Below are 10,728 nucleotides of genomic sequence, written 5' to 3'. Positions count from 1 at the left end.
GCATTTATGGAGCTTCCAAGTGGCTGATGGAGAACAACAGCTAGACAGGCAATAACGATAAAGTATGGCCAGCGCCATGGTGGGGTGGAGGCCCAGGCGTTACGAGGGCACCTGGCAGGTCTCTCGGCCTAGTTCACAAAGTTGGAGGAAATGAGGTCCAATCCCTGAAGTTTAATTAGGAACTAAAGAGCATGGAGGGCTAAGAAGAAAGGTGTGATGTCCCAGATGGAGATAATTGCTTATGACAAGGCTCATTTGAGAATGTGAAAGAATGACAGTAGGGCTAGAGGTCTTGAGAGACACGTGTGGAGTAGAAAGAAATGAAGTGAACAAGGTAGATTGGGGAAGACATACAGGACTTTGAAAGCCATAGTTAGGTTTTGGAATTATTCCAAAGAACATTGAAGAGGCTTTGAAGCAGGAGAATGCCTGGATTGAGGTGGTGTTTTAGAAAGACCCCCCTGGCTATGCTGTGAGGGGTGTTAAGAAGTTGAAGCTGCATCCAGAAGACCAGTGAAGAGGCTGTTATGGACTGAATATTTGTGTCACCCCAAAATTCTATTGCTGAAACCTAATGTCCAATGTGATGGCATTTGGAGGTGGGGCCTTTGAGAGGTCATGAGGGTAAGAGGCCTTATAAAAGAGGCCCCAGAGGCCTTGTACCCTTAGTCCCTTCTGCCAGGTCAGGACCCAGTGAAAAGGCAGCCCATCTATGAACCAGGAACTGGGCTCTCACCAGACCTTCACCTTGGACATCCCAGCCTCCAGAACTGTGCTGTTGTTTGTAAGTCACCCAGTCCGTGGTATTTTTTAAATAGCAGCCTGAATGGACTATGTTGGTGATTTAAGAGGGAAAGGGTGGTGGTCTGGATTAGGGTAGAGACAGGGGAGTGTTGATGCAGTTTAGAAATATTGAGTAGGTATAATCAATAGAACTTGGTGATCGATTCGATGTGGTTGTGACAGGAAAAAAATCAAGGATGACATCTAGGTGTGTGACTTATGCAATTGACTTTTTAATATATTAGCCTTAGTATCTAGAAACTATGATAACTTTCCCTTTAGTTCTAAAATGTAACTGTAGATTTTCTATATGGACAATTGTATTAACTGCCCATAAGGATAATTTTGTCGCTTACCATCATTTATGTTTATATGGTATCAGTCAGAGACAGTCACGGAAAGAGAAACTGTTCTTGGTATTTCAAGCACAGAGATTTAATAGAGGGGATTGGGTACTTACAAAACAGTTGGGAAAATGAAGGTTGTGAAAGTGAGGGGAAGCCACTGCCAGCTTTTAGGTTTACCACTGCCGGTGTGGCCCCCCTACTCAAGGAATTGCTGCTACTATCCGGGTCAGGAAATTGCCAGAAACCACCACTGATGATCACAGTTATCCTATGGCAGGTGAGAGGGTTCCTTGAGACCTTTGCAAATCGTCATTTTTGTCAAAGCCCGAACACAAACCTTGCTTCCAAGGCCCCAGTTCTAAATTTTAAGCAAGTGCTTCTCATTGACTAAATGTTAATGCAGTTCAGAACCCTGGAGTTAAAGGAGCATGGGATGAGTAGTTCCCAGGCTTGAGCCCCTGTAATAAAGGGCACAGATAGTAGAAATAAAAGCTGCTTGTGAAAAGAAATAAAGAAAAACCAACATCCAGCAGCCTTCATATGCTAGCCTATCCTTCTGTATGGAAGACACTAAGATGAGTTAAACTCTCCAAGTTCTTCACTCACTTTCATTACTTCACTCACTTACATTGTATTCTAGAAGATAAATGAAATGGCATGCTGTCTTGCCAGTGAGTTTCAGCCCCGGACAAGTTCACTATGGATTCAATGAGACCAAAGAATGACAATGGAATGTTCTTGGGGTGAAAGGGTTATACCCAACTTTATTCCCACAGTGGCAGGTCAGTTACTAGAATCCCATCCACTCAGAGCGAGTCTGCATGCAGCAAGCTGGTCTCTGCCTTTGGGCCTGTCTACCTCCACAGCCATCTCAAGTCTCTGTCCTCGGTGCTGCCACCACTCCAGTCTCATCTTTACTCTCCTTCAGCCTTGCAGCCACGCCACCGTGTCACCATGCAGAGCACTGGGAGGAGCTCCTCATATAGAGTCAATAACCACGTGTTACCCACACGTGTGTAGTGAGCTAGCCAACCAGGGCCAGGTGAGAATCCTGGCCACAGGAACCTTCACTTTATCTACACATGCAATTTTCCAAACATATTTCCATGGCTTTGCACTTGTCCTACCACTCAAAGGTTATCTTTCCTTTGACTGAGAAGACGCCTCCCATTCCTCCACCACCCTCTGCCCCCGCTGCCTCGTAGGTTGGAACTGACCTGGATTTCTCAGCTTTTCCCTGAACTTGGGTCACAGTTCTATTATGGCAATTTGTCCCACTAAATTTCAACTTTTTGTCAAAGTATCCATCTCTTCCAGTAGGCAGAAGCATCCTAAGGTAAGGGAGCAAGGCTTATCTCATATATCCAAACAACCCCCTATAGTGGTTGTAGCAGAATAGGTGCTCATTGAAGATTATGAACATATGAAGGAATGTGTCTACTTGGTCACTACATGGTAAGCACCTGAGGCTGCATGCCATTCATTCTTGAAAGTGGGTCTAACCAATGACAGAATCTTAAAAGGATAAAAATTCATGCCTTTAATTGCTAATTAATGCTGGCTTTAAGTTCTAAATTTTTATTCTTTATTTATGTTGACTTTTTCCTGTCTTTTCCAAGCTTCTACCATCTGTCCATGCTTCTGGTAGCACCAATTCCCATTAAAATATAATTTCCATTCAACATTCTGGTTGCCCCCATCATGTCAAATTAATACAATGACAACTTAAGCTACTAGGAAAATATGGGTCATTACATGATGCTGACAGTGACATTGAAGCAGGGACAGAGAACATCTTAATAAATGATTATACAAAATCAGAGAACTCTAGAGTTTCAAGTGTCCTTAGAGGTCAGCCTCTTTTGTTTATTCAAAAAATGGAGGTTGGGAATTTCCCATGATTCCTTAGCACTGTGAAGAGTTGGTTTGTGAAGCTCATCTCTTCCTTCTTCAGGTGAGAGACGCCTCCACAGCCAAACTTCTGAGACCTTGTAGCTGCTAGTAGAGTGTTAGATGCATCATCAGCAGTTAACCAAATGTTTTCAAATGGGTTCCTGGGTATCCTACTTATTAATTCCTCAAAGCCTACCTATATTGTATAGGTGGCCCCTAAGGGAACATGTACCCAAGGTAACTTGGGAAATCTTTGTTTTCCTTTGTGGCAGATACTGTATACTTAGTGACTCAGCATCCATCCCTAACCTCGTTTCTCTTGCCCACCTTGCTTATAAAGCTGAAGGAAATGAGATACTTTCCTAGTCTCCCTGAGTTACAAGTGAGCAGATGACAGTTTTAGTCAGTGAGATGTAAGCAGAAGCCTGCATGAGTTGTCTGTGAACCTTTTGCCTTCCTGATAGAAGGGACAAAGGTGGTAGGTCCTTTTCTTGCCCCTTTTCCTGTCTGGAAGGTGAACATGTTGGCTGCACTACATCAGCCTTCTTGTGCCCATAGGGAAGAAAGAGAGAATCATGGAGATGCTGGCACGTATCACTGGACTGCCAAGCCATCACTGGATCCCCCTACGTCCTGACTTCTTGTTATGTGAGAAAAATAAACTCCTTTTTGTTCAAGCCACTGAGTTTCTATTCCTTGCTCCTAAGTGCTTTCCCAATATTTGCTCTCTCCTAGCTGTAGAACCTCACTAAGGTCATTGCCCCAAACAGGAAGGACAGTTCTATGTCTATCAAAAATGACAGATGTGGGCATCACCATAAATTTACTTTGTAAGTTTATTTTTGTAACATTTACCATCACCAGGTTGAAAGAGGTTGTTTCAGTCAATACATGAAATTTGAAAATGAGGGAACCTGATGGTAAATGCAGTCTTAAATCATCCTCATTCAATGTATTTAAAATTTTTATTTTAGTTGAGCTGTCTTGAGAGAATCCTACGTCACACAAATGAGTGTTTGCAAATATACAAGTTTGTTCACCTTACAATTTCAGGTCAGAAAGTTTGAAAGTGAGGACAGTTTCCTTTCAAAGTGGAGTCAGTAATAGCATGTAATGGGACTACCTTCTACGGCATGTCTTAAAGTAAGATCCATTTGCTATTTTGGAGATAGGCCTGCCTTATAGAGAACAAAAAGCCAGTGTAATTGAATGAATGACCAAAATAGGAGGGGTTGGGTTAGGACTCATTAATTAACCTACGTAAAACAAATTCCAAATTTTAGAAGGGGCTTTTGGATAATTTAAGTGGTTTTTAAAGCTCTGGCCAATGGACCCTTACAGTTATGCAGGAAAGCTTTAGAAGCCTACAAATATTTGATTCAAATTCATTTAGAATTTTGTCTTACAATTAAAAATTCTTCAATTAAAAACATTCACAGTTAAATATTTCATACTGGAGACAACTAAATATTAAATTGTGCTTCTAGCTTTACATACTTCTATGTATGCAGCTCCTGCCATAAATATTTTATAAATGTTTATTGATTCAGAATGCTGCATTTCTGTACTGGTCCTTTTTATATTATGATTATGATTATTAGTATAATTAATGCAGGCCTTCCCATATCTGTTTACATAAATTTGTACACGAGTATTAAATTTAGCATGCATGGGCTCTGAAATTAAATGCCAGGTAAAATATACTTTTGCTCAGCACCATGGTATAGTAAATAGATTTAAATAACAATTGGACAAGGATTGTGGTGTAATGACTGTCACATTACATTTAGTTTTAGCACCTATTCTAAGATCTGAATGCTTCTCTTTTCCTTTTAAATGCTGAGTAAGTTTACCTTGGCAAGATAAAGCATCTGGGTTAATCCTAGATAACTGGTCAGCAAAGACATTAAACCTGAAGTATGGATTTAGTGTTCTTCAATAGAAACTTCTCTATTTTAAATTTTTGAGTAAATATCTGACAGAGACAGGCAACAGAGGATCTAGGACACATTGGACATCTCATAATTGTTAACAGTTGCTATTATGATGTGTCCAGCACTGTTCTAAGGGCTTATCTATATTGACTGATGTAAACCACCTAACAACCTTATAAGGTAGCTACTATTAATGTGCCCATTTGACAGATGAAGGTTCAAAAACAGAGGCATTCATCCAGCAAGTGATAGTCACAGGATTTGAACCCATGAAGCTTGCCTCCAGAATTTGGACTCTTATTCACTTAAAAGTACATATTGTATTTATGTACTTTTAAACAATGAAGAGTCACTTGGTTGAAGAAACTATTCACTGACTCCTTCCAGATGGGATATTTTCCAGTTTTAAGAATAACAGCAGTACTTACTTGATGTTAAGGTGCTTTTGCCAATAAGTTAGTCAATTCCATACAAAATGACTTAAACAGTGAGGGCATTTGCTGTCTCACATAACAGAGTTTAGAAGGAAGGCAGCTCCTTCATTGGTTAATTCAGTATTTCATCCGCTTCATTAGGGACGTAGATTTTTCTGTACTTTCTGTATTTTTCTGCACCATCTTTGTCATGTTGGCCATTTTCCCTCATGGCCACAAGATGACTGCCACAGCTCCAGTGATCACATCTGTGTACAACCATGTTCAGAGGTAGAAGAGAAACTTTATATTCATTGTAGTTCTCTTAAAAGCTAAAATGCCTCGCCCAGAAGCATCTCCAGTTGTTACCCTCCAATCTCATGGACATGTTCTTTCTTAAGCCAATTCCTAACAAGGGAAATAAAATTATCATGATTGGTCAGATTATCAAGATTGATGTGCTGGGTCTGGGAATAGAGCCAAGTAGAGGAAAGTGCATGGCCACACTGAGGTATGTGCGCATTGGAAAACAAACAAACTGGGATTCTGGGTGGGAAACAAAGTGTGTCCGCCGAAGAGGCTGGAGGATCGGTTTCTAAAGAGGACCAGAAATGTGACCTCCCTCCTGTGTGTCATGTCCCCTCTCCAGCTGGGAAGGAATGGGAGGAAAAGACACCAGAAAAATTTAAGACAAGAGAGAGCTAGGTGGCATCTTAACAGTCAAAATTTTCCAATAAAAATGAAGATTCAATTGATCTGAATGTTTATGCAGCTTAATGCCACATATTTGGAATACTTACAGAGGGCTTAGTTTGAAGGTTGTAGATGTGCTGACGATTTAACTTTGGCTTGCTGTGGCTCTGGTGTATATATGGTGTAGGTATGGATGCAAAAGAAGTTTTCAGCAAAACAGTATTTCCTTTTATGATGTGTTGTTTAATATTTTGTGTATGTGTATCATGAAAACTTCCATGAATCTGTTCAACTTATGGACCCTCTCCCAAGCAAAAGAACACAGGTATACTTTCTTGTAAATTCTGCAGTTTTAGGATGCCTGTCACTCATTCGTGGGCTGAAAGTTAGAGCTTTACGATGCCATTGGTTGGTATACTGAACAAAAGAATAAGACTCTGTGTGAGGTAATAAGCGAAACAAAACAGCAAAATCAGGAAGTCTGATGGGCATGTGAGCTGTGTGACCTTATTTGGATCTTTTTAAGGCTTCAATTTTACTTCTCTAAAATGGAACTAGTAGAGTTATTTCAAGAAACAAGTGGATACTATGAAAGATTGTTTTAAATTACAAAGCACTTTACAAAGTCAGCCTAAAAACTTGGTCACCAGTAAATCCAAACAGCATGATGGCTTTTACTTTCCAGCTGAATTTACTGAATTCAAAATAGTGCACCGCATGAGGACATGCCTCAAAGTATGTGTCAGGTTTCAAGGAGCAGTTTCCTCCTTTAACAAGCAAATGTCGTTTGCACACTCATGGATTGAGCCATGTACCATTTTTCAGCAGCTGGTTTGATAAGAGGCACCAACCGGAACACCCCTAAACCCCTGCTGGGCATTCCTCTCAGTGAGTGAACTCAGGAGACGCCAGTGTGGCCACAAGACCAGGACAGAAAGGCCAGTCTTTTAGCTGCTCTTTCCTCTGCCTGTCTCGGGTTAGCACCCAGCCCTGGGACTCCTCATCATGCTTGTCCCAGTCACTGACTGGTCCCTTCTGTGGATCCACTCCAAGTCCCTCAGGAGGGAAGCCATCTCCCAAGCCACACCTCACCCTGCTGCCCATCCTTCCTTCCTCCTGGTGTAAGAGGCCCAACTCCCTTTCTTGCTTCTCATATTTTCATAAACATTCTTTCCTTTCTGTGTCCACCTGCCTTGGAAGCTGCGCCTGTACCCCTGAATAGCAAAATGCCCATTGGAGTTTCCCCAGGGATCAATCAACAAGGAGCTACAGTGGGTGGCAGACTGTCTGAGGCTCTGAGGTCCCTGGCAAACAAATCTGGCTCCTGTCTCTGTAAATCAGAGGGCAGGGAGTCCTTCCTGCATCTCCCAGCACAAGCAGACAGCTGACTGGGGGAATTTGATTTTTTTGGGCGTTAGAACTGTGCCCACGTGCACCCATGATAAGACAATGTAAAGTTAGTATCAGTGAGGCACAGAAAGAGTCTCAGATATGCTGAAGCCACAGGGACACTGTGGAAGTACAGCTGTCCCTGGGGACCGGGGGCCTAGTTCTTCTGATATGTGCTGGACCCATGCTGCCTTCTTAGGTCTTACTGCTTAAACCAGTGGGACAACAGCCTACACTAGAGGGCTCAAGGTCTTCCAGAAGAGGCAGTTCCCCAGCATTCTATGTCTCCATGATTTCCCAGCAAGATTAGAGCACAACGCACTCCCCCATGGTTGAACTCCATAGCTGGGGGTCGGGGACTTGAGGGAAGACCCAGTTCCTAGTCTCTCCCATGGCCAGTGACAGCCAGCCCCACACATGTCAAAACAAGATACGGAACAAGCAGTGCCTCCTGGTGAACCTCCTTATCCCATAAACTCCCAGGCTGCTGGGAGTTTGTGCACCAACAGAAGTTGGGGAAACTGATGCCAAGTGAGCTTTCAAGTTTCCCACCCATCCAGGGGGTGACTGATCTCCAGGAGAGGTTTTGGAGAGAAGACAGACCAGCCAGACCATGCAAGGCACAGGGAACAGGGTGGCTGGCAGGTGGGTTCACTCCTGGCTTCAGTATCAATTCAGATGCTGTTTCTGACAAAAATGGCATATCTCCTCAGCAGGTCTACTCAGGGTCTCCCTCAGATTCATATCCTCTCAGGAGGAGAGGAAGAATAAAGATCTGCTGCAAATGGGCATCCTCTCTCTCCTCACCTGATTGCTTCCAGAGGATTCCCTGGGAATGCACTGGCTCCCTGCTCTATGGTTGCATGAATGCAAAGATTATTATCTTAATAACCATGTTCATCTTCAGGGTCATTTCATGAGCACTGCACAGTCCCTGCAGACTCTGATCTGACTCTTCGCCCAGTGGCCCTCTGCTCATCTCTCTCCCTAAGACTTTGTTTTTGCCCTCGATCTGGGATAAGCTGAAGGTGTTCAGTTTCCTACTCCATTCTCCTGGCTTAGCTTACAAGGGAGCTTCTGATTATTGGTGTGTTTAGTTCTCTGTAGATGGCATGCATTTTAGTTAGTTTGTTTTTGTGTTTGGTCCTTTGGGGGCTGTATAAGCTTCCTTTCTTCCATCTCTGGTTCATTTGTGTGCATTTTGATTTAGTATGTGTAACAAAAGCATCACTGTGGTTTTCACTTTAGGTGACCCTATTCATTTTTTCCACTTTTCCTTCCTTATTTTGTTTTCTTCTCCATTACAGGGATGTTTTCAGGCTTGTTTAGTCCCTGAGATTGAATATGTAAGAAAAAGAACCCTGCTTTAGGTGCTAAGCTTTTGTGTGGGCAATCCTGTCCTTGCCACTTGTTAGCTGTATGATGTTCAGTCAACTCTATAAATATGCCTTCCTCCAGCTAGGCAGGGGGAATAAAATGTCTTTCCTCTCTTAGAGATATGGCTTGAGGATAAAATGAGGTCATGGGTAAAAGAGGGTTCTAAAAACTAGTATAAATATCATATTAATTTCCATGTACCAGTCACCAGGCTAAATTCTTTGTATACTATTATATACTATTTTGTTTCATCCTTATGACAATGGGATAAGGGGTAGTATCATTACTATCTACTTGGAGTGAGTTATACAGATATCACCAGCATCTAGCCATGCAACTAGATGCAACCAGCATCTAGTTACTCATTTACTCATGAGTAACTTGAGTCTCAGAGATGGTAGGTAATTGGCCCGAGATCACACAGCATGCAAAAAGAAAGGCAGATTTGAACCAAGTCTGTCTGGAAAAAGACTGTGGTTTCTTAACCACTGCACCATCCCAACACCATCTAAACCAAAGGTGCCAGCATGGCTAGATGATATCTGTATAACTCACTCCAAAAAACCCAGTGATTAGGAGACAATGAATGTCTCAGCATACTCTGTGAGGAGTTATTCATTGTGTGGTTGTCTGGAGAAGAATTCCCCTGCCAAAATTTTCTTTGAGTTTCCAGAATCAAAACACACCATTCCCCAAGGGGGTGGCCTGGTGTACAGGTAATTAATGTCCCTGTCCACAGTTAAGGAGACCACACTGGGATTTCAGGCAAGTCAGTCTCTCTGGCTTTCTATAATGTCCCTGTGAGGAGGAGAGGCTTTGACAAGAAAACCATTATGGTCTCTGCAAGTCACAATAATAATAATAATAGCTAACATGTATTAAGAGCTTACTAAGTGCCAGGACTTTTTCTAAGCACTTTATGTTTAATCTTACATTGTTCTCAGAAAAACCTTAGGAAGTTAGTGCTACTGTTCATTCCCTTTTTGTAGATGAGGAAACTGAGGCACAAGATAGTTTGCCTAAAGTCACACAGAGTCAAGGGCAGAGTCAAAGGAACCCACACACTTAACCTTTCAGCTATTTTTCTAACTTATAGGAAGTATATTATTTATTGCCTTGGATGGATGGATAACCTCATTTGACAACTACTTGATAGCCTGCTCCCACTTTTTCCTACACTAGATGAAAAATAGTGCATATTTTAAAATACCCATCACACTGCCCAGAATATGGTAGGTACTCAGCAAATATTTGCCTACTTGATATTTCATCACTAAAAAACATTGTATGAAAAAGGCACGGGTACAAACAAGAATAAGAAACAGAAAATAATAAGGCTGCCTAACTGGGAGAAATGAACTGACTCAGACCTCCTAATATGAACTTTCTTATCAGAGAATAATCCAAAGATAAAACACAATATGAGCCCATACAGTTTTTATTTGGATGAAACAACCACCAAAAAAAAAAAAAAAAAAAAATCAAAGCATCCTGCTTGCAGAAACTTGATTATTGACTTTGGCAATGTCTTCTCTGTCTCTTTATGCCAATAAAGTTATTAGAATTGAATTGAAAGAGGCAGATGTGCCAGAAGAGATGAGACAACATGCTGAGCACTCGAAACCAGTGACTCGCAGAGCTGATCCTGGGCCAGAAGCTACAACAGCTCCTGGGAGGAAGCCACCACTCTGGCCAGCGGCCCTGTGCTGCAGAAGCTGCCAGTCGGGTTTCTGGAGGGCACTCCCAGGTGGCTGGGGCCTGACAGTGTGGGAAGGAGTAAAGGGGTATCCTTCCCATTACCAAGGGCCAGACAGACCAGCACATACCAGGGCTTGAGAACAGCAGGGCTTTGCTAGACTCACTAGCCTCCCAGGCTGTGGGTAGGGAAGAGAAGGCTGA

The sequence above is a fragment of the Manis javanica genome, chromosome 4, assembly GCF_040802235.1.
Source record: "Manis javanica isolate MJ-LG chromosome 4, MJ_LKY, whole genome shotgun sequence".
Classification (NCBI taxonomy): Eukaryota; Metazoa; Chordata; class Mammalia; order Pholidota; family Manidae; genus Manis; species Manis javanica.
This window is presented reverse-complemented; position numbering follows the sequence as displayed.